Raw genomic sequence first — 26,065 nt, forward strand, 5'->3', positions numbered from 1 at the left:
ATCGAACTAAACTCCTTTAATAGATCTGTATATTTATTGTCAACTGTAAAAATTTTTGGAAGAGAAATATTACTAAATGATTCTATTGCGTTAATGGATATTTTTGTTAAAGGGTCGATTAATGTTTTCCTTTTAAGATCAATTAGTAGACCAAATTTCGAAAGAAAATCAGCTCCTATTATCGGTTTGGAAATATTTGCTATCGTGAAAATAAAAGGAAACTCTCTTCTCAAACCTAAATTCACCTTTAGTAATTTCTTACCGTATGTTTTAATGCTACTGCCATTTGCAGCCGTTAAAATTACATCTGATGACCGTTTAAACATCCTAAACTTAGACAATGGAATTACTGATACTTCAGCGCCGCTATCTATTAAATAATTTAATTTATTTTCCGAATCATATACAAAAAGACGGCGTGTAGAATTATTGTGTCTATTATCAGCCGTCAGGATAATAGGACAATTTAGTTTTCCTGTTGTGATGTTTCATATGAACATGGTTGTTCACATCTTCTAGCTTTGCTACCGAACCGATAATGATAACGACAAAGCCATTTACGATTCAATGAACGTCCCCTAGAACGACTCCTATTTCTAAATGGTGTCCTTGAACGACTATTTTGAAAAGATTGTTTAACGTCGGCTATTTCCATAGATAGTTGGGTAAATTTATCTAGCATCGCTGATGTAATTTTAACCAAATTATCTACTGTTTTATCTAACCTGCAATTACTTTGTACCGAATCTTTGGGTTCCAGGGTACACAATTCTACCTTATTTGTAACTTCCCAAATATTATCAGCTAATTTAAGCAAATCCTCAATATTGACAACATTAGACCCTACCAACGCAATATTAAGATTTCTTGGTAATTTTCGCAACCATAAACTTTTAACAAAATCAGAATTTATATTATTCCCGGCTAATTGAATCAAAGATCTGTAAAATTCCGAAGGTTTACGATCACCTATTTCGGAATCTGATAATAACTTATCGAGCTTCCTTTGTTCACTAAGAGAGTGACGTTCAAGAAGTTTTGTTTTAAGGTTTAAATAACGATTTTCATTTTCTGAATAACATCAATAACTGATACTATTACATCTTGAGGAAGCGATACAATAAGGTGTTCATATTTTGTATTATCCCTAGTTATACCCTTAGTATTAAATTGAGTTTCAACATGAATGAACCACGCTTCTGGGTGATCGACCCAAAAGGGAGGTAATTTCAATGAAGTAGCGCAAATTTCTAATTGTGCATTGCTATTTAAATTATTAGATGTAACATTTAAAGATGAACTATTAGTACTATTACCGGAAACTTGCGGATTTATATTATTAGAACGAGTTGGAGAAATAACCGGGGACCGAATCATATTGGTAATCGTAATGAGGTTTACAATAATAATTTAAAAAAAATTGTGTAGATAATCACAAAAAAAAATCTTGTAACTAAATTGTTATGATGTTAAAGTTCCAAAAAGTGTGAAAATAAGAGTAAGAACTTATATCTATATGTATGTTTTATATTGAAATTAATAATTATATATAAATTGGAAGGACTTATCGTAATTTGTGGAGATTCTCGATCGTGTAATTAGTATCTTGAAATTTCAATACAATCTTGAATCTTGACTTCTATTTGTTTCCATTTGTTGTTTTCCTTTAGATTCTCACAATCTGTGATAATTCTAAATATGTGATAATGATTATTGTTTGCGCCAAATTAAGTTTAAGAAGTTTTGCAGTTTTTCTCGTTTGTTTCAATTTTCTCAGAGGCCACTGGTATTTTAATTAAGTAAAATAGTTGTAAATTCTTATTTTTATAATTATAATCATCATCGAGGCAATTTTAATTTAGTGTAATCGAAGATTACAGATTTATAACATAAATATGTTGTTTTACAAATCTCCTGGCAGGATCGCCAATTTTAGTTATTATTTTTATATTTATTTATTTTATTTTGTATAGCAAAATGCTTCTTTATTTTATAAAATTTTTAATCCAATTACAATTAAAAAATGAATCTTTTTTTAAATTGAATTTCCAAACATTACTAGATCAAACAAAATTAACAAATAATAAAGTATTATAAATATCAGTTTAAAAAATAATAATCCATGACCATCACTACACTTATATACCAATTCTTGTCATTTCCGATACAGGTATTCCAAAGTAAAAATTACGAATTGTCTACCTATTAACATTTAGGACTATATTACTATAACCTGTAATTCAGTCATTGATATTTCTTATTAGTGTATGAATCGAAATTATCATTACCTGTATATTTTTACCTACATGATCATAAACGAAACAGAACGAAAAAATGTAGGTAAAAATTGTTATAAATTTCTGAAAATTTAAGCATAATAGGACCTTTCAATTATAAGGATAAGAAAACAAATAGAAAATAGGTAAATATAAGATTTAAATATGTTCTGTCATATTTAATACTAAAATATGAAAAATATGAAATTAAAGGATACAGGTTTAAATGAACATATTTTTGAATGTAATTGAGATATTGGCTTGAAAATTTTTGTAAAGAATCGAGAATTTCCATATCTAACTAAAAAAAGATATTAAGGGATAAATATGGACTAAATTGCTGTAGCTATCTGCGACCCTATTAAAAATTTTGATATACATCATAGTTTTAGAAATTAAACAAATATGTAATATATGACAAATCATTATTTATGAACAAAACTCAATGAAATTTTCAACGCTTGTTAAATTTGTCATTTCAAATAAGAAAATGCAAAAAAAAATTGAAAAGGTCAAAGGGCATCCCGCAATTCCCGAAAATGGGAATGAAAATCCCAAAAATGGGATTTTTTACATTTTTGCCCATAGGGTCCACATTTCTTTCAGGGCTGGGAAAATACTTTTGGAGTAAATAGAAAACATATTGAGGTTTCCAAAACTGCTTTCAGTTTTCTGATCCAAGCTTTGGGATTTTAGAACATGTCGCCCAAAGTTGAAGTTTTGATAAAAAATAGGTCATATTCGGAAGGACGCAGTGGCAACATTTTCAAAAAATAGGACAAGTTTTTTACGCCAAAGCGTTCTGCGTAAAGATACCTTTTAGAAAACTATAAAATTGTTATATATTCTTAAAGAAAATTTTATTTTATTAATAAAAGAGTTAAGACACATTTTTGGCAAAAAAACGGCAAAAATCTAAAATTTTTTGAATTTTTAAATTAAAAAACGTATATTTTTGGATCTGTAAATGATATTGATCTGAAATTTTTTGTATATTATTGGAAAGAAAAAAATTGAGTCCATTTGGTCCAAAATTACGCCCGGTATTCAAAAAAGGCGGACCAAGGTATGGTAAATTTTGTATCACTAAATTTTTAAATGCCTATAACTCGGATATTATAAGAGATTAGTAGTATGTCCAAGCATGTTGGCACGAGTTTAAAAATTTTACATGTCGTAGGTACCCTACTTTGAGCCGCCACAGCGCCGTCCATGGGGCATTTGCAGGTTTCATCTTCAAAACTTAAACTCGAATACTCCTTGGCTATGCTCACGCCAAATTTTATCCCGATCGGATCAGCCGTTTAGAAATACCAGATTTTTTTCCAAAAAATTTCGATTCTGCCCCACTGTGGGACGGAGAGAGCTAGAGAGTTGAAATTTCCCACAAATATTTCTCATAGGTAAGGTTTGTTGGTATTGAAAATGGGGAATATCGGTCAACGTTTTCGCATAGCCCCCATACAAGTGGAAAATAAATAACATTTTATGAGGATCGGCCCCTAAATGACCCTACCCCTCATATATTGTCCCCACACTTTAACGCTCACTACTGGCTTAAAATTAAGAGTACAGCGCTGAAATTAGACATTCGTAAGTTTCTTACGCTCGGGGGAGTTTTCCCGTTTTTCCTACCGAGCGCGTCCCCGGGTGGCGGATAGGGGGTGGTGATGGACCATCTGTCCTCCCCCAGTATTAGTTTGAATCAAGCTGAGGGAGGGCAGATTGTCCACCACCTGGGAATATTAAATTCCCCGCGGACCAAAAACTGGAAAAAAACAACATGGAAAATAAAATAAAAAGATGAAAGTTACGGTGCAGGGTCTAAATAACCCAGTACCGGCGGCAAGTGTTGATCCACTCGCGAGTCACGTGTCGTCGTCATCCTGCAATCGTCAGCAAAATAATACTACGGAGGTGGGTACCTTGGCCTCCGTGGCGGACAATGCGTCAAGTGTACAGCATACCATTAGCAAAAACATAGGGGTGAAAGAGAAGGATGTACTCGGAGAGAGCTCTAAGCTACCTCAGCCTTTAAATATAGGTGAGGGTTCCGACTCTGAATCATCAGAAGATAATAACAACACCATTATAGCAAATCCCAAAAAGGATAAAGTAAGGCAAATGGTGAAACAGGTGAGTGATAGCATAGCTAAACTACCTATTACTAAGAAAAGACTATCTGGAGCACAGAGGAGGAAGCTGAAAAAGATGCTTCAGGAAATCATAGATAGTCAATCCAACGACACTCCAAAGGAAAAATCGGACTCTCTCAGAAGATCTGAGGCAAAGAGGATCAGGTCTCCCGAAGAGTTGACAACTGAGAATAAACCTAAGAAGAAAAAGAGCTCCCCGTCTTCTAATACACAGTCGAAGCCAAGCCATACTTCACTCAAAGGAACCTCAAGTCAGAATCCTGAGAGTAAGGATGACAACGCCAAGATAGATATTCCGAAGACGATCACGTCGGCGAAATCAACATCGAAGGTAAGGGTATCTCAAAAGAAACCCCGAAAAGCGAGGAAAGGTAGGCTTGACAGTGGAAAAGGAAAAGAGCCGCCATCTTACGCCAAAGTTGCCAAAAGGAGACACCGGGACGATCTCTGTTATGCAGTTTACGATGCCGGTAATCCGACAGGCAAAATTCTAATAGACCAACAGAGTAAGGTAGAAGATCTGGTGAACAATAAGATAGTGGACCACGCAATCGCTTCAAAGGGCCAACAACCAATAGAGAGCGTGAGCTGCGAGTTCAGAATGGGCGTGATGTTGATGAGGTTGGCATCTCACCAATGTGTGAGCACCCTAAAGAACTTGGTAGAAAGTATCCCTCCTCCCTGGGACGGCGCAAGTTGGGACTGGCAAAGAAGAGCGAGCTTCCGGTGCTCTTATAGTCCACTATCTACATAAAAGGATGGGGCAGTAAACTGGCTAATGAACGTATACTGGAAAATCTTGGTGGTCAAAATGCTGAGCTGGCCGTGGAAAAATGGGACGTCTTTTACAGGAAAGAAGAACCTGAGGGAAATTTATTTGTAATAGGTATCGACCAGAAATCTATGGCTAGTCTTGCCAAGAATAAAGGTAGGGCTTACTTCGCCTCTAAAGCTGTCATATTCAAAATTGGGAAGGTGCCGATTGGAAGGGCTGTTACAACAAGCCTCGAAAAGGACACTAAAATACCTAAGACCACAGCATCAGTAGCAACTACTGATAACGTTAAGGTGTCAAATCCTAAAAGCGAGGAAGATACCACTAACTCGCCAAAAGAAGGTGCAGCCGCCCTTTTCAAAATTGGGGAGGTGCCGATTGAAAGGGATGTCAAAACCGGCCCCGATAAGGACACCAAAACACCTAAGACGGTACCCAAAGCATCATTAGCAAGTACTGGTAATTTTGAGGAGTCAAATCCTAAAAGCGAGGAGGAAATCCCTCACTCGCCAGAAGACAGAACAGCAGTGCTGTCCAAAATTGGGAAAGTGTCGATTGAAAAGACTGCTCTTCCTATGCCTGATAAGGACACCGCAGTGCCATCAATGGTACCCACTGCATCAATAGCCACTTCAGGTTACCCGGAGGAGTCAAATCCAACGAGCGTAGATGTGATCACTAACTCGCTGGAAGACAGTTTAAATGGATGACAATGATTGAGGTTATCCAAATAAACATCCATCGGAGCTAGACAGCTACCAACGCTCTGATGGCTAAAATTAACACAGGTAAGATACATATAGCTTTAATCCAGGAACCTTGGACGATTCGCAACAAGGTTTCTGGATTAAATCACGTAAATTTCCAACTTTTCTACGCTGATACAGGGTCTCGACCGATAACATGTATCTTATGTCACAAGAATTTATGTTTTCTCCTCTCAACCGGATTATCCACATCGGATGCAACGGTACTGAAGCAAGGTCGTGGCAACATATACCTTGCATCTGTTTACCTGCCTTTCGATTCTCCGACACTACCACCAACGTCGGAGCTGATGAAACTGGTCGAAGAGGCACAAAGGCAAAATAAGAAAATTGTAATAGGTTGTGATGCCAACTCCCACCATGTAGCTTGGGATAGTACAAACACCAATCGCAGGGGACAAGCCCTTATGGATTTCCTTAATACTAAAGACTTGATCACATCGAACTTAGGTAATAAAGCTACCTTCGTCAATAGAATCAGAGAAGAAGTATTAGATATAACTATATGTTCAGAAGAGCTTATAAACGAAATTCAGGATTGGAGAGTTTCGGACCATCGGACCATCGGTACATAAGATTCAAAATACTACGGCCGCCACCAAAGCCGATAAAGTTTCGGAATAAGTCTATAACTAATTGGACAATGTTCGGTTCGTTTATGTCAGAACACTTTTCAATGTCGAAATAAAGAGGACATAGACGCCAAAGTAGAAATGCTCACAAGTGCCTTGGTTGAATCGTTCGAGGACAGCTGCCCTCTGCGAGAGCGGAGATCTGTCCAGGAGAAACCCTGGGTAACCGGGGAGATCCGGAACCTTGGTAAGACTCTTCGCAAACTATTTAACCGAGCACGGCGTAAAAAGACCGCAGTATACTGGGATGAGTTTGGTAGTAAACTTGGTGAATATAAGAAAATTATTCGTAAAGCCAAACGAGACTCCTGGAAACTTTTCTGTGAACAGGTAGACAGCGTAAATGACGTATCGAAGATAAAAAAAAATCCTATCCAAAACTCATGTCCAACCAGAATCTATGGTCGATGATACGGGCAGGAGGCTGGAGGATATGGAGGAGACAATGAAACTCCTAATTGACTCTCATTTTCCACCCGGTATATCGAATAACATAGATGAACCGATATTGGAGGAAGGAGAGTTTAACACGGAAATTGTAATTACATCTGATATGGTTAAAGGGGCAATCAAGAACTTCGCTCCCTATAAAGCTGCAGGGCCGGATGGCATTTTCCCGGCACTCTTACAGATGGAGGCGGGACTGGTTTCCGTACATCTGTCTCAGATATTCACTGCATGCTTGAAATTCACATATACTCCTATAAAATGGCAGGATGAAAGGGTAATATTTATACCTAAACCAGGACACCTAAGTCTTATCGACCGATGAGTCTTACGTCATTCCTACTTAAAACCTTGGAACAGATAGTTGATAGTATGGTGAAAAGCAGTATACCCGACAAAGACCTAAAATTTAAGCAGCATGCTTATGTAAAGGGACGATCGGTGGAAACCGCTTTAATCGAAGTTGTCCACTACATAGGTGCATCCTTTGATAGATAACTGTATACACTGGCGGTATGCATTGACATCGAAGGCGCCTTCAATAACGTGCACACTGATACCCTTATACAATCCCTAGACCAGTTTTATGTTGACCGGGTGCTCCGTAACTGGATCAACCACATGCTAAGGAACAGATGGATAAGCTGCGAGATGTACGATATAACTATCAGGAAAAAGGTATTTCGCGGTATACCACAGGGTGGCATTTTGTCACCTTTACTCTGGGTTACCATGATTAATAGCCTCCTAAGGACCCTAACTGAGAAAGGACTTAGACCTGTCTGCTATGCAGACGATGTCGTAATACTTTTAAAGGGAAAGGATCCAAATTACTTGTGTAGAAGAGCTGAGGGGACTCTGAATACGGCCTTGAGCTGGACTCACAAGAAAGACAAAAATGTCTACGTATACTGAACCTTGCTTCCTGGGCAAGAAGATACCAGTGACAGACAAAGTTAAGTACTTAGATGTAATCCTCGACCGGAAATTAAAATGGAGACACCATATAGAGGATAGGATCAACAAGGCATATCGGTGCTGGGCGATATGTAGGAGAACTATAGGCATGAAATGTCGTCTTAGTCCTACTATGAGAAATTGGCTTTGTAAAAGCGTAATTAGACCAATTCTAGCTTATACTTCAATAATCTGGTGGACTGCTTTAGACAAAAAGTGCAATATCAAACTACTACAGTGAGTTCAGCGGACATGCTGATTGTGTATAAGTGGTGCCATGTGTACTACTTCAACCAAAGCTCTGGAAACGTTGCTAGATATTCCACCCATAGAAACATATTTAAGATATGAGGCGGCGCTTACAGCCGAACGGCTCTTTACTTTAGGCGTACTGGCCAAAAGCGGTTATAGGACACGTCATCAATGTATACTGGACACATTGGAAGGTTATACACAATCATCGGACATGCGTGACCGTATACCAGACACAGAATATGTCGGAAACTTTGAAACGCTGATCTCAGATAGAATGTCTTGGTCAAGCGGAACATTAGAGCAAATACCAGTAGGAATCCGTTGTTACACGGATGGCTCTAAATTGGGGGACAAAGTGGTGCTGGGTTTCTATATTGAAGACCCAGAAACAGAATTATACCACCGTTTACCAAATCATAACACAAGCTTCCAGGCAGAAGTACGAGCAATAACGGAATGTGTAAATTGGATTATAATAAATATGGCGCCCACAGCGCTTAATATATTTACCGACAGCCAGAAGGCAATTAGGGCGATATCAGGCGATAGAACTAAATCTAAGACCGTATTGGATTGTAAGAAAGCTTTAACTGAATACTCTCCCAAGAGCAAGTCTGAAGTTAGTATTATGATACGTATTCTGAGTGGACACACAGGACTACAAGCACATCTATGCAAAATTGGACGTGCGGATTCAGACGAATGTAGAGCATGTGGAGAGGACAGTGAAACTCTGGAGCACTTTCTTTGCCACTGCCAGGCATTCGTCGAAGTTAGATCCAAGTATCTTGGAAGTGATGTTATTCCGGAAATAACATTCCTGACTAACACTGATTGGAAGATTCTTAGGAATTACGTTCAGGAAACTGAGTTTCTGAACACTGAAAAATAATTCTTTCAGTTTTTTTTTGTTTTCATGATAAGGATAGTGACCTAGGTGTATTTCTTCGGATTTGATGTAGTATACATCCTATCGACCTACCTACCTATCATAGTTTAACATTTGTTAAATTTAGTAAGTAGTATGTAACAGTAGAGTGATTCAAGCTTGTCTGACAGGCCGCCTCTCTAGAATTGTTCTTTGTGTTGTAAAACTATGTCATACCAAAAACAAGTAAGAGTTCTATATTCGGCTGTGCCGAATCTAATATACCCTTCACCATGATGTGTTAAAAAACAGTCAGTATGAATTTTAATACAAAAAATCAAAAAATACCAATTGCAAAACGGTAAGGTACCAAAAAGTCCCCTGTTATGAGTTCTCACTTAAACTAGACTCTACATACTTAATTTCATGTTTCAAGGTTCAATATTATACGAAGCTCAAAAAGTACCTTTTTTAGAACGAAAACGTACCAAAAAATCCCCTTTAATGTGTTCTCGCCTAATCCAGGCTCTACATAATTAATTTCATGTTTCTAGGCAATAACAACGTAACGTGATGTTCATTCTTTGCTTTGTGTTTATAGACAAGAAATTACAATAACAAAAAAAATTACCGTTTGATACTGTGTTTTGTTTTTGTTTGTTTATTGCTTTGTATAAGCGTGCACGAAAAATGTAAATTTTTCATGAAATTTTCAGAGGTGGTCTCGGATTTTTACTCATATCTTCGTTATTTATGGACCGATTGGGCTGATTTAAAATAGCGTTCTATTCGATCGTGTTTCCGATAGAATTATTGAAAATTCGGATCTTGCAAATATCAGGGGTCTTCTGAAAACTGATTTCAACATACACACAGACAGCCCCCCCCGGGCATGTTTCCTTGATGTCAGACCGCATCTTGGTGTATTGCAGTCTGTAGTCTTCCGGGACTATAAATTGGTGTTGACAATTTACTGCTTGGCCTAGTCCTTGCATAAATTGGAAAGAGGTCTAACCAGAGCACCACTTAATCTGGTACTACGGGTGGCCAGTTGCCCACAGGACTTCTCCTGGCTGATCAGTTGGTTGAGGTTCCTTCGTGATCCACGTAGTGGCTGTGGTTGAAACCTAAATCGCAGGAAGGGGGTGCTTGGTTAAAAGACTGATACACGGTGAAATATAAATTTTCAAGATACATTTATGTTATCGTTCCTAGATGCAAGGAGCGGTACAAATTACAGAGCATGACAGTGGATTAATAAAATGTTGGAATTGAGCTGATAATGCGAAGAATTGGTAGACGAAGATGAACGATGTTTCTGATGTCTACTTTGATTCTATAAAGAGAATGGAGTGATTGATGGATTTGACGGATGAGTGATAATGGGGAACCGATGTAAGATGAACGATGAATGAGAGTTAGACTACGGTCTAGCAAGCCAATGGAGTGCGAAGTCGTCACTGCCCTTTCTTTAATTTAAAAGCGATTTTCCAACATGGTTGAGTGCAAGCTCAACTTATCATAGTGGATCTTTGTGACCACTGAAATAAAGTCTTGTCAATTAATACATATGATCTGTGTTTTTCGGATTACCAATTACGTCCCCTAGGTGCTGTTGCCGAATTAACAGAGCCATAGTAGTGTGGTTGGGCGACATTATGTCGGGGTAGATTGAGCTTGCTCATGACACCTGTCTTTCCCCAACGTGACTACTTTGGCAAGAGATTAGATAGCTCGAGTACTTGAGCAAAGTGCTGGTACATGGACCGGCATATCCATGTACAAAAATTGCGACCTGCGTGTAACAAACACAAAGGGGCAGTGGTGAGTTGTTTACTTGATACTCATCGAGTGGTTGAAAAAGTACCACCGTGAGATAGGGCTACACGCCAGGTACTCACGTAAAGCACTTCGACTTCATACATACAGACAGACAGACGGACATGGCTAAATCGACTCCGCCATCTATAAGGATCCAGAATATATATACTTTATAGGGTCGGAAAATTATATTATAGAAATTACAAACGGAATGACAAACTTATATAAACCCTTCTCACGAAGGTGAAGGGAATAATTAGGCTGATATGATAATGTTAACAGGCTCTGAAGTTTCCAAGTATATTTACAAGGGGAAAATATTGATTTTTTCAGTTTTTGTTCAAATTTGGCCAATTAGTAATACATTTTGCACTTTATTGCAATGTGCAGAGACTAAGTATTTAGGAGAGATATAAAGCACATAAATTGCTTGAAAAATTTTAAAGTTATTGCAAATTACCCAGGCCATTAACGTGTTTCACAGCACATGAATTCGAAATGTGACAAAAAAAATATACTTTTTTGGATATATTCTAAAAAATTTTTTTTACTTAAAATATATCTATAATTACTCGAATATTAGTTTTTGTCCTTATAAGATAACGCAAAACTTGATCTCAGCTATGGTCAAAAAAGTTTGATTTTTTTCAACGGCAGCACAGTGATTCGTTTTTATACATTGTAGGGTTCGAAATTTGGCTCATTGTTGTAAATTGGAAAAATTCGAAGTTTATTTTCGCAAAAACTATTTTCTCAATACTAGCTCTAGTATAGTGTACGAATAATATGTAATTGTTTCTACAACTATTCAATTTTTTTAATATGTAATTGTCATTGCATGTGTTAATTCGATATTTTTATGAAAAATTTTTCTTTTTAAGTGGCCTCTTTGCCACAACAAAAATCTGTTTTCGCAAAAATAATTTTCTTAACAATTTTATTTGTGCAAAAATATTGTAGAAATCGTGCGATTAGTTTTTTAATTATTTTGATATTTTGATTTTAATTAACATCAAAAATAAATTGTTGACATGCAGTTTCCTTCCAAGAATGAAAGAATCGCTGGGGGTATTTCATGCCAAAGATTAGAAACAATAGCTTCAACATCTTTGGTGGTTCTAGTCCCAACGATTCTACCTACTCCTAGCTCTAACCAAAATGATAAAACCTATTTTATTTTCTTTATTTTGTATAAATGAGTTAGTAGATACTTTTATACACAAAACATTTTGTTACTAATATATTTTTGCCTTGATTCTATCTAACAGTTGTTTATTTTTCTTTTAGTGGAAACCTATGACCTGGAAAGTTCATTTGTGTTGTGGAACAATAGTTTGCCCGTTAACGAATAGTTCGCCGAGTGCTCAACCAGAATAAGTCTATTAATTTTCGTTTATGACCACGTTGTGGTCGTCAGACGCTAGTCATAGATGCAATTCAGTCATAGCACCCTTTGGAACCATGCACTCAGGGTTATGAATTATTAGTCATTTAAGCGCTGACTAAAATTTGGCAATTTGAGTTGTCTGGGAGCAAAGCTACGGCGAATATCCAACAAGCGTTTCGAGTAGAAACACGTGAATTACTCGTTAACAGGGAAATCTATCGCTACGGTAAGTTGTTCTCACAACACGAACTATTCCTGGCAAAATAGTTTTTTCTAATGGAAAACATTATGATCTTAACGATCAAGAAATAAGGCAATATATCGATAGTTTGCTGTTAAATATAATTTAAATACGAAATCTTATATTAGACTAGACAGAATAACTTAAAATTAGATGTTAATAATAGAAATATAAAATTTTCACTTACCGATTAAAATTTCATTGATTGGAGATATTTTTCTCTCTATCTTACAGTTAATGCTGTTGATTTTCTTCAGGAACTTAAAACCTGTGAAAAGAAAAACAAAACGATTAGTATTTGGTCTAAAATAAGTTTTAATGATACAAATCATTTACGATATCTAATCAATTGATTTAGATAACCTTATTATTATTTAGTACTTACCTTTTTGAAATATAATTTGATCCAAATAATTTCATCGGTAGTCTTCCGGTCCAGGTTCCATCTGAATTTATAACCTGTGGAAGATAAATAAAATATAATTAGTAAAGTTAATTTAGATTTTTGTAATCTTCTAAAAGAACAAACTGAATTACAAGCTAAAATCAAATAATTTTTATTTATTATTCCTTTTAGAAAATTACACTTTCTATTTTATTTATAATTTAATTTTTAAATCTTTTTACCTTTATTTCTGGAGAAATTGTAAGGGGTATTTCTCGCCAAAGTCTCTAGACATTAGTCTATGAGCTTTGGTGAACTTAGTCCTTACATTTCTACCAAATTTCCTACAATTAAGTCTTAAATATAGAATAAACTTAATATAGATGAAATTATATTTCATTTGTTATTATTTAGTTTTAATTACTTACCTTTTCTGAACGGAAGCAGTAAACCAAGGCCAAATCCCAGGTCCAATTGAATTTTATTAGCTGAAAGTAAAAGAAAATTTATAAAATTATTAATTTTGAATTAAAGCAAAAAGATATTTTAATTGGAGAAATAATTTTATTTCCACTTTTTTTATTCTATCCATTTAGGATCGGTCTAAATTTTTTTTAAGTTTTCTTTAAAAATTTTTCTTTTGGTTTGGTTACAAAAGGTTTTGGTCAATAGTCATTTAAATTTTGTTTAGTTAGTTAGTTGTTAGTTAGTAGTGGCCTCCGGTAGGTTAGTGGTTAGTGTTCTAGTCTGTTAGACCGGAGGTGGTGGGTTCGATTCCCACCTGAGGCACTGGTTAAAGAGCGCACAACAGGCCCGATAGAGGCCTAGATGTATTTCTTCAGATTTGATGTATATACATCCTCCTTTCAAACTAACTAACTAAATTTTGTTTACACAAATATTTTTTTATTTTTTATTTTAAATTTAACTAATTCACAAATTCTGTTCACCGCTGTAAATTTTCAAACTTTAGTTTCCGATTTCACTTATTCAGTTCACTAAAAAATTTTTTCGTCTCTTCACTTTTGGTTCTCAGTATAAGTTTTTGTTTATATTTCAATTAAACAACACTCTTTGACAAGTTTTTTATTTGGTTACTTTTTGCACTCACGGTATGTTCCAACTTCACTTTAAATAAATTTTAAAATTTTTAATATTTTTTTGTCCGTACACTTTTGACACTCACTGTAAATTCCAATCAAATAATTTTTTAACATTTTCACTTTTAATTAATACTAGCTATACCCAGTGTGCTTCGCTACCCTCATCGTAATGGAATAAAATAAATATCATTATTGTAAATGTATATATATCTGCAATATCAAAAATTCCCCTTTTAGAGAACTCTTTAAGTTTGATTTTATGATTCTAGTCTCAATATTACAGAAAATTAAAAAAAAACAGTTGAAGAACGAAAAAGTACCAGACAGTGCCATTTTATATATTTTCATTAAATCAGGATGACGCACGTTTAATTTTCAACCAGAAACCAAAAAATCGCATAAAGATTTTTATATAATCAGGAAGCTACATGTCCAATTTTATGTTTTTAGGTTCAATATTATAGAAAATTCGAAAAGTATTAGTAAAAGAACAAAAAAGTACCAGAGTATCCTTTTTCAATTTTCGTTCAATTGGGATACTGCGTGTTTAATTTTATGTTTATATATTCAATATTTTAGAAAGCTATTTTATTTAATTTCATGTTCCTAAGTTCAATATTATAGAAAATTCAAAAAGTACCAGAAAATATTCCAGTTTAAATTTTCATTCACTCAAGTCCCTGATTGCTTTTATAGATTCTAATTAACTCCGGGCTCCTCAAAAAGGATCAAAAATTCTATTCCAAAAAGTTGCAACATCGTAGTGGGAGCCCGTTATTATGTATTCATATGTATAAGTTAATAAACCAAAAACAATGTTTTATGAAAAAAGTACCAAAAATAGGTACAATTTTAACCCCTTAAACGTCCGAATATCCAAAAAGTACTAAATTCATATTTTTATTTTTTTGTTAAGTTATGAAGGAGTCAAAAATATTTTTTGAATCTAAGTTTGATTTTATGATTCTAGTCTCAATATTACAGAAAATTAAAAAAAAAAACAGTTGAAGAACGAAAAAGTACCAGACAGTGCCATTTTATATATTTTCATTAAATCAGGATGACGCACGTTTAATTTTCAACCAGAAACCAAAAAATCGCATAAAGATTTTTATATAATCAGGAAGCTACATGTCCAATTTTATGTTTTTAGGTTTAATATTATAGAAAATTCGAAAAGTATTAGTAAAAGAACAAAAAAGTACCAGAGTATCCTTTTTCAATTTTCGTTCAATTGGGATACTGCGTGTTTAATTTTATGTTTATATATTCAATATTTTAGAAAGCTATTTTATTTAATTTCATGTTCCTAAGTTCAATATTATAGAAAATTCAAAAAGTACCAGAAAATATTCCAGTTTAAATTTTCATTCACTCAAGTCCCTGATTGCTTTTATAGATTCTAATTAACTCCGGGCTCCACATGCTTAATTTCATGTTTCTAGGATCAATATTATAAAAAACACAAAAAGTACCTTTTGAAGAACGAAAAAATACCAAAAAGTGCCCTTTTATAGGTTCTCACTTAATCCAGGCTTTAAATGCTTAATTTCATGTTTCTAGGTTCAATATTATAGAAAATTCAAAATGTACCTTTTAAAGAACGAAAAAGTACCAAAAAGTCCCCTTTTATAGGTCCTCACTTAATCCGGGCTCTACATGCTTAATTTCACGTTTCTAGGTTCAATATCATACAAAAATCCAAAAAGTACCTTTTGAAGAACGAAAAAGTTCCAAAAAGTCCCCTTTTATATGTTCTCACTTAATCCAGGCTCTACATACTTAATTTCATGTTTCTAGGTTCAATATTATAAAAAATTCAAAAAGTACCTTTTGATGAACGAAAAGTCCCCTTTTATAGATTCTCATTTACTCCGGGCTCTACATGCTTAATTTCACGTTTCTAGGTTCTATATTATACAAAAATCCAAAAAGTACCTTTTGAAGAACGAAAAAGTACCAAAAGTCCCCTTTTAGAGGTTCTCACTTAATCCATCCTCTACATACTTAATTTTATGTTTCTAGGTTCAATATTATAGGAAATTCAAAAGGTACCTTTTGAAGAACGAAAAAGTACCAAAAAGTGCCCTTTTATAGATTCTCATTTACTCCGGGCTCTACATGCTTAATTTCATGTTTCTAGGTTAAATTTTATAGAAAACTCAAAAAGTACCAGTCGAAAGACGAAAAAGTACCAAAAAGTCCCCTTTTATAGATTCTGATTTACTAAGGCCTCCGCATGCTTAATTTCATGTTTCTAGGTTAAATTTTATAGAAAACTCAAAAAGTACCAGTCGAAGGACGAAAAAGTACCAAAAAGTCCCCTTTTATAGATTCTCATTTACTCCGGGCTCTACATGCTTAATTTCATGTTTCTAGGTTAAATTTTATAGAAAACTCAAAAAGTACCAGTCGAAGGACGAAAAAGTACCAAAAAGTCCCCTTTTATAGATTCTCATTTACTCCGGTCTCTACATACTTAATTTCATGTTTCTAGGTTAAATTTTATAGAAAACTCAAAAAGTACCAGTCGAAGGACGAAAAAGTACCAAAAAGTCCCCTTTTATAGATTCTCATTTACTCCGAGCTCTACATGCTTAATTTCATGTTTCTAGTTTTAATTTTAAAGAAAACTCAAAAAAGTACCTGTATAGAACGAAAAAGTAGCGAAAAGTCCCTTTATTATTAATTTCATGTTTCTATTTCAATATCATAGAAAACTCAAAAAGGACCAGTTGGAGAATGAAAAGTACCAAAAAATATCACTTGGTACCGGGGTTCCAAATAACACCCCATTAGGATATTTAGTGTTTCTAAATTTAAAAATTTTATCTAAATTGGATCATTGTGGTTGAATAAAATCAAATTTCCCGTTTTTACCCCTTTTGGTACTTTTTTCCTCCCCATTAACGAAATAAAAATTCTATTCCAAAAAGTTGCAACATCGTAGTGTGAGCCCGTTATTATGTATTCATATGTATAAGTTAATAAACCAAAAACAATGTTTTATGAAAAAAGTACCAAAAATAGGTACAATTTTAACCCCTTAAACGTCCGAATATCCAAAAAGTACTAAATTCGTATTTTTATTTTTTCGTTAAGTTATGAAGGAGTCAAAAATATTTTTTGAATCTGCACTGGTTTAAAAGATACATGGGGTGCGAAAAAAGTACCAAAATACAGTTTTTACCCGTTTATTCCCTAAAGGGGCCGAATTTTAAAAAAGTACCAGACACCTGTCCGTTTATTTTTTAAATGAAAGGCGATAAGCTTTAAACTGTTTTTGTATCTTTTCTAGTTTAGGAGATATAAGGTTACCTAATTTACCCGTTTTTACCCTTTTTACCCCCTAAACATTTGAATTTCCAAAAATCCCGTCTTAGTGGATCTATTTGGCGGGAGACCAACCTCCTGTCCAAATTTCAGCTCTTTAGCTTCAACCGTTTAGGCTGTGCGATGATGAATCAGTCAGTGAATCAGTCAGTCAGTCAGTAACGTTAGAATTTTATATATATAGATGTACGAAATGATTTTAAAATCTTTTTTCTAGTATTTTTTTTTTTTTTGTTCGTCCGTTTACTTTTACCCGCACTGTAACTTCCAAAAAAAAAATTTTTGCCGATACCACGTTTTCCGAAACCCGAACCGAAATTATTTTAAATTTATTAATTTTTGTTATTTTATTCGATTAATTTTTTTTACCCGGCACTCACACTTTTGACACACTGTAACCAACTTTTTATATCTCAAAAATAATTCATTTCACTTACCTTAAATTTCCGGAACCACCTTAATCCTTAGTCCACCGGTCCATCGGGAACAAAACCTGTAAATTTAAAACGAAATTATTAGAAATTTTTATATAAAATTAAAATAATTTCCACATTTTTCCATCAAGTTTTTTTTAGGCCCAATGCAGCCAACATGACCCCTGTAAAGAAAAAAAATTTGGTTGTGTTAGTTAACAACACCACTAATAAAATTTCCATTTGTATAACACTTTTACTTACCTTGTTTAAACTCTCCTTTATTGGCCACCAGAACCTGTAAAGAAACAAAAGGAAAAATTATTATATTATTTTAAACAATTTAAATTAATATTTTTAATATTTTATTGTTTATTAACCAAAAAAATACTTACCTCGTTGTCTCCATTGATAATTTTTTTGTTTGGGTGCTTCTTCTTCAACCACGCGTAGTATTTTTCTTATTTGCCTCCTCCTTTTCCATTCATTCAAGCAGCTGTTCAGAGTACGTCGCCGCCTGACGGCGGTACAGAGTTGTACTTCTGTTCTCGAATGAATAAGGGTTGCCATAGTTCAAATTTTTTGTAAGGGAATAATGAAATACCCAAAATCCCAGAAAAGTTCTAGGACATTAGGGTAGTTCAGAAAAATTAGGGTGCGTTTTTTCCCTCCCATCCTGTATCCAGGGATGAATAACAGGAATGGTGGGGTTTGTCGTGTGCACCCTGTAGTAGAGCTACTAAATTAAAGAAGAAGCACATGAAACAGGTGGCAACTGTAAGAAAAAGGGACTTTTTTTGTGTTTGGAAAGAAGAAGAGAAAATGAAAACAAAAACAAATAGCTTTAGAAAAAATGTATATAGACAAACAAATGGCTGAGCAATTTATTAAAGCTGGGAAGCCATATTGGTAACCGAGGTTTCTCGGTACCAAAAAGGGAAAATGTCGTTCCTTTTTGATTTTTGCTCGGAGACAAAAAGAAGGTGGAGTCCGTGGCCATCGTAATAAAGAAAGCAACAACAAACTTTTATTTTAAATTAAATATTTATTTTCTATATTGTCAAATATATTAAATTTTAAAATTTAAACTCAAAAACAAAGAACATTTTTATAAAAAACCATAAACCAACCTGCTAAGCCACTGCAACACCGACTCCATACAACGAGGGAGAAGCTGTTTTCCAGCACCACCAAGCCTGGGGTGCTTTGGGTTTTTTTTTGGTTTTCCGACCTTTTGTAAGTTTTTACCTGGACGACAAGACGGACGTACAAAATTCCTTTTCTTTATAAAAGAAATTATTAGTTAGGGCAAGATAAGTTATGAAGGAGTCAAAAATATTTTTTGAATCTAAGTTTGATTTTATGATTCTAGTCTCAATATTACAGAAAATTAAAAAAAAAACAGTTGAAGAACGAAAAAGTACCAGACAGTGCCATTTTATATATTTTCATTAAATCAGGATGACGCACGTTTAATTTTCAACCAGAAACCAAAAAATCGCATAAAGATTTTTATATAATCAGGAAGCTACATGTCCAATTTTATGTTTTTAGGTTTAATATTATAGAAAATTCGAAAAGTATTAGTAAAAGAACAAAAAAGTACCAGAGTATCCTTTTTCAATTTTCGTTCAATTGGGATACTGCGTGTTTAATTTTATGTTTATATATTCAATATTTTAGAAAGCTATTTTATTTAATTTCATGTTCCTAAGTTCAATATTATAGAAAATTCAAAAAGTACCAGAAAATATTCCAGTTTAAATTTTCATTCACTCAAGTCCCTGATTGCTTTTATAGATTCTAATTAACTCCGGGCTCCACATGCTTAATTTCATGTTTCTAGGATCAATATTATAAAAAACACAAAAAGTACCTTTTGAAGAACGAAAAAGTACCAAAAAGTGCCCTTTTATAGATTCTCATTTACTCCGGGCTCTACATGCTTAATTTCATGTTTCTAGGTTAAATTTTATAGAAAACTCAAAAAGTACCAGTCGAAAGACGAAAAGTACCAAAAAGTCCCCTTTTATAGATTCTGATTTACTAAGGCCTCCGCATGCTTAATTTCATGTTTCTAGGTTAAATTTTATAGAAAACTCAAAAGGTACCAGTCGAAGGACGAAAAAGTACCAAAAAGTCCCCTTTTATAGATTCTCATTTACTCCGGGCTCTACATGCTTAATTTCATGTTTCTAGGTTAAATTTTATAGAAAACTCGAAAAGTACCAGTCGAAGGACGAAAAAGTACCAAAAGTTCCCTTTTATAGATTCTCATTAACTAAGGCCTCCGCATGCTTAATTTCATGTTTCTAGGTTAAATTTTATAGAAAACTCAAAAAGTACCAGTCGAAGGACGAAAAAGTACCAAAAAGTCCCCTTTTATAGATTCTCATTTACTCCGGGCTCTACATGCTTAATTTCATGTTTCTAGGTTAAATTTTATAGAAAACTCAAAAAGTACCAGTCGAAGGACGAAAAAGTACCAAAAAGTCCCCTTTTATAGATTCTCATTTACTCCGGTCTCTACATACTTAATTTCATGTTTCTAGGTTAAATTTTATAGAAAACTCAAAAAGTACCAGTCGAAGGACGAAAAAGTACCAAAAAGTCCCCTTTTATAGATTCTCATTTACTCCGAGCTCTACATGCTTAATTTCATGTTTCTAGTTTTAATTTTAAAGAAAACTCAAAAAAGTACCTGTATAGAACGAAAAAGTAGCGAAAAGTCCCTTTATTATTAATTTCATGTTTCTATTTCAATATCATAGAAAACTCAAAAAGGACCAGTTGGAGAATGAAAAGTACCAAAAAATATCACTTGGTACCGGGGTTCCAAATAACACCCCATTAGGATATTTAGTGTTTCTAAATTTAAAAATTTTATCTAAATTGGATCATTGTGGTTGAATAAAATCAAATTTCCCGTTTTTACCCCTTTTGATACTTTTTTCCTCCCCATTAACGAAATAAAAATTCTATTCCAAAAAGTTGCAACATCGTAGTGTGAGCCCGTTATTATGTATTCATATGTATAAGTTAATAAACCAAAAACAATGTTTTATGAAAAAAGTACCAAAAATAGGTACAATTTTAACCCCTTAAACGTCCGAATATCCAAAAAGTACTAAATTCGTATTTTTATTTTTTCGTTAAGTTATGAAGGAGTCAAAAATATTTTTTGAATCTGCACTGGTTTAAAAGATACATGGGGTGCGAAAAAAGTACCAAAATACAGTTTTTACCCGTTTATTCCCTAAAGGGGCCGAATTTTAAAAAAGTACCAGACACCTGTCCGTTTATTTTTTAAATGAAAGGCGATAAGCTTTAAACTGTTTTTGTATCTTTTCTAGTTTAGGAGATATAAGGTTACCTAATTTACCCGTTTTTACCCTTTTTACCCCCTAAACATTTGAATTTCCAAAAATCCCGTCTTAGTGGATCTATTTGGCGGGAGACCAACCTCCTGTCCAAATTTCAGCTCTTTAGCTTCAACCGTTTAGGCTGTGCGATGATGAATCAGTCAGTGAATCAGTCAGTCAGTCAGTAACGTTAGAATTTTATATATATAGATGTACGAAATGATTTTAAAATCTTTTTTCTAGTATTTTTTTTTTTTTTGTTCGTCCGTTTACTTTTACCCGCACTGTAACTTCCAAAAAAAAATTTTTGCCGATACCACGTTTTCCGAAACCCGAACCGAAATTATTTTAAATTTATTAATTTTTGTTATTTTATTCGATTAATTTTTTTTACCCGGCACTCACACTTTTGACACACTGTAACCAACTTTTTATATCTCAAAAATAATTCATTTCACTTACCTTAAATTTCCGGAACCACCTTAATCCTTAGTCCACCGGTCCATCGGGAACAAAACCTGTAAATTTAAAACGAAATTATTAGAAATTTTTATATAAAATTAAAATAATTTCCACATTTTTCCATCAAGTTTTTTTTAGGCCCAATGCAGCCAACATGACCCCTGTAAAGAAAAAAAATTTGGTTGTGTTAGTTAACAACACCACTAATAAAATTTCCATTTGTATAACACTTTTACTTACCTTGTTTAAACTCTCCTTTATTGGCCACCAGAACCTGTAAAGAAACAAAAGGAAAAATTATTATATTATTTTAAACAATTTAAATTAATATTTTTAATATTTTATTGTTTATTAACCAAAAAAATACTTACCTCGTTGTCTCCATTGATAATTTTTTTGTTTGGGTGCTTCTTCTTCAACCACGCGTAGTATTTTTCTTATTTGCCTCCTCCTTTTCCATTCATTCAAGCAGCTGTTCAGAGTACGTCGCCGCCTGACGGCGGTACAGAGTTGTACTTCTGTTCTCGAATGAATAAGGGTTGCCATAGTTCAAATTTTTTGTAAGGGAATAATGAAATACCCAAAATCCCAGAAAAGTTCTAGGACATTAGGGTAGTTCAGAAAAATTAGGGTGCGTTTTTTCCCTCCCATCCTGTATCCAGGGATGAATAACAGGAATGGTGGGGTTTGTCGTGTGCACCCTGTAGTAGAGCTACTAAATTAAAGAAGAAGCACATGAAACAGGTGGCAACTGTAAGAAAAAGGGACTTTTTTTGTGTTTGGAAAGAAGAAGAGAAAATGAAAACAAAAACAAATAGCTTTAGAAAAAATGTATATAGACAAACAAATGGCTGAGCAATTTATTAAAGCTGGGAAGCCATATTGGTAACCGAGGTTTCTCGGTACCAAAAAGGGAAAATGTCGTTCCTTTTTGATTTTTGCTCGGAGACAAAAAGAAGGTGGAGTCCGTGGCCATCGTAATAAAGAAAGCAACAACAAACTTTTATTTTAAATTAAATATTTATTTTCTATATTGTCAAATATATTAAATTTTAAAATTTAAACTCAAAAACAAAGAACATTTTTATAAAAAACCATAAACCAACCTGCTAAGCCACTGCAACACCGACTCCATACAACGAGGGAGAAGCTGTTTTCCAGCACCACCAAGCCTGGGATGCTTTGGGTTTTTTTTTGGTTTTCCGACCTTTTGTAAGTTTTTACCTGGACGACAAGACGGACGTACAAAATTCCTTTTCTTTATAAAAGAAATTATTAGTTAGGGCAAGATATCTTTATTCTTGAGGAATCCTTACCTCGTAAGGATTCAGCCTAAAGCTGAACTTAAAATTAAAACTAAACTAAATTTTTAATATAAATCGAATATTGTTAAAGTTTACTTGGAATAATTACGATAATAAAATCTAACGTTTATAATGTTTAAATGAATTCTTTAAAAGTCTTAATCAATTAAAATGATCGGCTAAATCTAATATAACCGGCGGTAAGTAGGGAAAGGAAAGTTTGCAGGGTAAATTTTGGGACATCCCTAATATTAGGATGTCATGGCGGGATTATCCAATCCCGAGTGGCAGGGTTTAACCTGGCACAACATCTGCCAGACATTTTCATAGGTACGTTGCATCAGGGAGACAGATAAAAACCTACTCGGTGCCCCTTTATCTTTTTATTTTGTTTATTTTTTTTTTAGCTGGTATGATTTTTTATGTGTGTAGATGTCTAGAGTGGTAGCAAGAACCACCCCCATCCGGCGAGCTCGAAGCCCGGCAAACGCGAGCATACCAGCGCCGCTACCACTCTGGCAACACCAGTTTCCTTTGTTTTGGTATGGTTTTACCATACCAAACATACACAACCACTACATATTTTTAAGAAATTGTTGTCTGATTAACTCATGAATGTACTGCTCAATATAACAATATATAGTCTAATTTTTGTATAAATAAGATTTGTTGAATCGAAATTTATAAAGTGCCTATTCTTATATACCATGTACCGCTTCCAAAGAAATTCAAAAGGCTTATTTTATGGACGAATAACGTCGTTACTTCATGTAAGTGTTACTAACTTCAATACATATGCAAAATACCGTTCACTTTAATGTGGTGTAGGGTGTATATAGACTGCTTTTGGGTTGCATTGAAATTAACAATAATCGTTTATATTAAGCGTTAATTTAAGCATTAGTACAATTCTTTTGGCTAAATAGCCGCTGCTGCAGCAATAACCATTCCTAAAAGTTGTGTTTTTGCCCCAAAATTATTAAAAGCATTTTCAGGAAAAAATTAAATTTTCAATTGTTTTAATTTTTTTAATATTATTTTCAAGTGTTAATATTGATGCAACCCTGCAAACACAAAGAGTTAATTTAAAATTGAGAATAATTTTCAATGAAGATCTATCTTACATTGGGCAACTAAAATTGAATAAAAATGGCTAATTCAAACTGTTGACAATGTTTTAATATTGCAGTATTATATTTCTTATTTGTTGAGAAACCTTAATTTTGTCTTAAAAATTCTTATTTTGCATTTCTGTATGTTTAACCAGAATTTAACCGTTTATACATAAACCTGTTTATTTTTAAAAAACACTCTATTGAGTGATTTTATTACTATTATTTTGTCCCTTTTTTACATTGTATCAATTATGAGACAAACAAGTTGATGGACAACTTGCAAATAAATAACAAGTCAGTTTATGATTAACAACAAGTCGATCAACATCTTTTAATTTTCGCGAACATTTTTTGGTGACCCCGACGTGATCATAAATCGCAGTATACACATACATCTTTGTATGCGGTTTTAAGAACTTATTAATTTGTGACGTACGCGCCTAGCTGCAAAGAAAATTAAAAAAGTCAATTGGTTGTTGTTCGAGTTTTTTTCCTGACTGTGCTTCAATAAAATAAAACAATACTGGTGTGTGGAAAACTCTAGTGTTTTTTTTTTTCTTTTTAAATGCCATAGCTGCAATAATATATTGAACTATTAAGAAAAGTGAACAATGAGTAAATAGGAAATTCTTAAAAACAAACGTGCACATCTAAAGCGTACCGCGACACGCATAGAAAATTTCGTATCGCAGTCTAATGATCAACCCTCGCTGTTTGACTTACGCGCGTGTTTCGAAAAATTGGAGAATATTTATGACCAGTTTCAGGCATTGGACATACAAATGCCAGCTTAAGGTGATCAAATGGCTGACCGTACGAAGAATTCGAAGCAAAATATTTTCGAATTAAAGGCCAATGTAGTGAGTTAATTGACGCCAAACTGCGCACCAATAACTTAGATGTCATGTTCGTTGAAACTCAAACTGCCCTGTTGGAAAAATTGTCAAGCTGACAATTACCAGTATCATAGGCCTCGCTGTCTCAGACGATGAATACTTCAAATATTGTCGCTGATGTACGTTTACCAAAACTTAACTTTCCGGTATTCGATGGCAAATATTCGGAATTTAAATCGTTTTTCGACCTCTTTATAGCTCCATCCATAATAATCATTATTTGTCCGCGGCTCAAAAGTTTCAATACTTGAAGGGATTGTTAAAAGAGGATCTTATTCGCCATCTGCCAGTGTCTGATCAGAATTATGAGGAGGCACTAAAAAAATTGCAAGAGCGATACGACAAACCGTTGCTGTTTGTGGATTCTCTTATTGAGACATTTCTTCAAATTCCCAAGGCTGAAGATTCAATGGTATTACGTAAGTTGTCAAATGTCGTGGATGATGTAATTCGTGGTCTTCGTGCCCAAAGCCCTGACGCAGAAAAAAGAGATCCTTGGCTGATCAACTTGTTATGCAAGAAATTTGATCGTATTACTCTACAAGCTTGGACAGAGTACATTGGTAAGATGTCGTTTCCTTCACTGGACACATTTTTTACCTTCATAAATGAACGTTGTGACGCACTGGAAAGATAACCAACAACATCTGAGAAATCAAATAAAATGAATTCAAAAGCGGTGCGCCATGCTCGTGCTTACACTAGTGGTATGAAAAAAGCCTGTGCTGCTTGTAGACAAATCCATCACCTATCGTATTGTCCCAAATTCAACAAACTAGACGTTCAGTAGTGTTCTGTCGACTGTCCTGTTCACATGTGTTTTTTACTCTGTCCGCAATTGAACGTTGTTTATCGTGTGATTTAATGTTTATATTGTCCCCACCGTTGTGTCCGCGTCGGAAAAACTAAAAAAGGAAAAACAAGAAAATTTACAAACAAACAATCAAAAAAGAACAAAAAGAAATAGTGAAGTATATTTAAAATTAAAAATAATAAAACACAATAAATACACATATGGAATGAAAACAAATACAACACTCTCTTATACAAAACAATAACATAAAAAAGCAATTTAAATGCAACAAGAACAATTTCACAACTAAACAGAAA

At 34.1% G+C, this 26,065-nt stretch overlaps 1 long non-coding RNA gene across 3 annotated transcripts in view; it reads right to left on the bottom strand.

Moving 5' to 3' along the window:
* Nucleotides 1–22,142, bottom strand: part of LOC119601382 — a 40,473-nt gene extending 18,331 nt beyond the window's left edge. Inside the window, exons 1-7 of one of the 3 annotated variants that reach the window (XR_005231223.1) lie at nucleotides 22,012–22,142; nucleotides 21,881–21,914; nucleotides 21,755–21,801; nucleotides 21,641–21,696; nucleotides 13,396–13,455; nucleotides 12,968–13,041; nucleotides 12,770–12,850 (exon numbers count right to left, since the gene is read on the bottom strand). This is a non-coding gene — a long non-coding RNA (uncharacterized LOC119601382). Of the gene's footprint in view, nucleotides 1–12,769; nucleotides 12,851–12,967; nucleotides 13,042–13,395; nucleotides 13,456–17,840; nucleotides 17,897–17,954; nucleotides 18,002–18,080; nucleotides 18,115–18,211; nucleotides 18,343–21,640; nucleotides 21,802–21,880; nucleotides 21,915–22,011 lie in introns of those variants that run through there. The other 2 variants (XR_005231221.1, XR_005231222.1) reach the window with 2 other exon arrangements.
* Between the last annotated feature and the right edge of the window lie 3,923 nt (nucleotides 22,143–26,065).

Source organism: Lucilia sericata, unplaced genomic scaffold (assembly GCF_015586225.1).
Source record: "Lucilia sericata isolate MDLA Ls3-8-SP2 unplaced genomic scaffold, ASM1558622v1 Contig000160F_arrow, whole genome shotgun sequence".
Taxonomy (NCBI): domain Eukaryota; kingdom Metazoa; phylum Arthropoda; class Insecta; order Diptera; family Calliphoridae; genus Lucilia; species Lucilia sericata.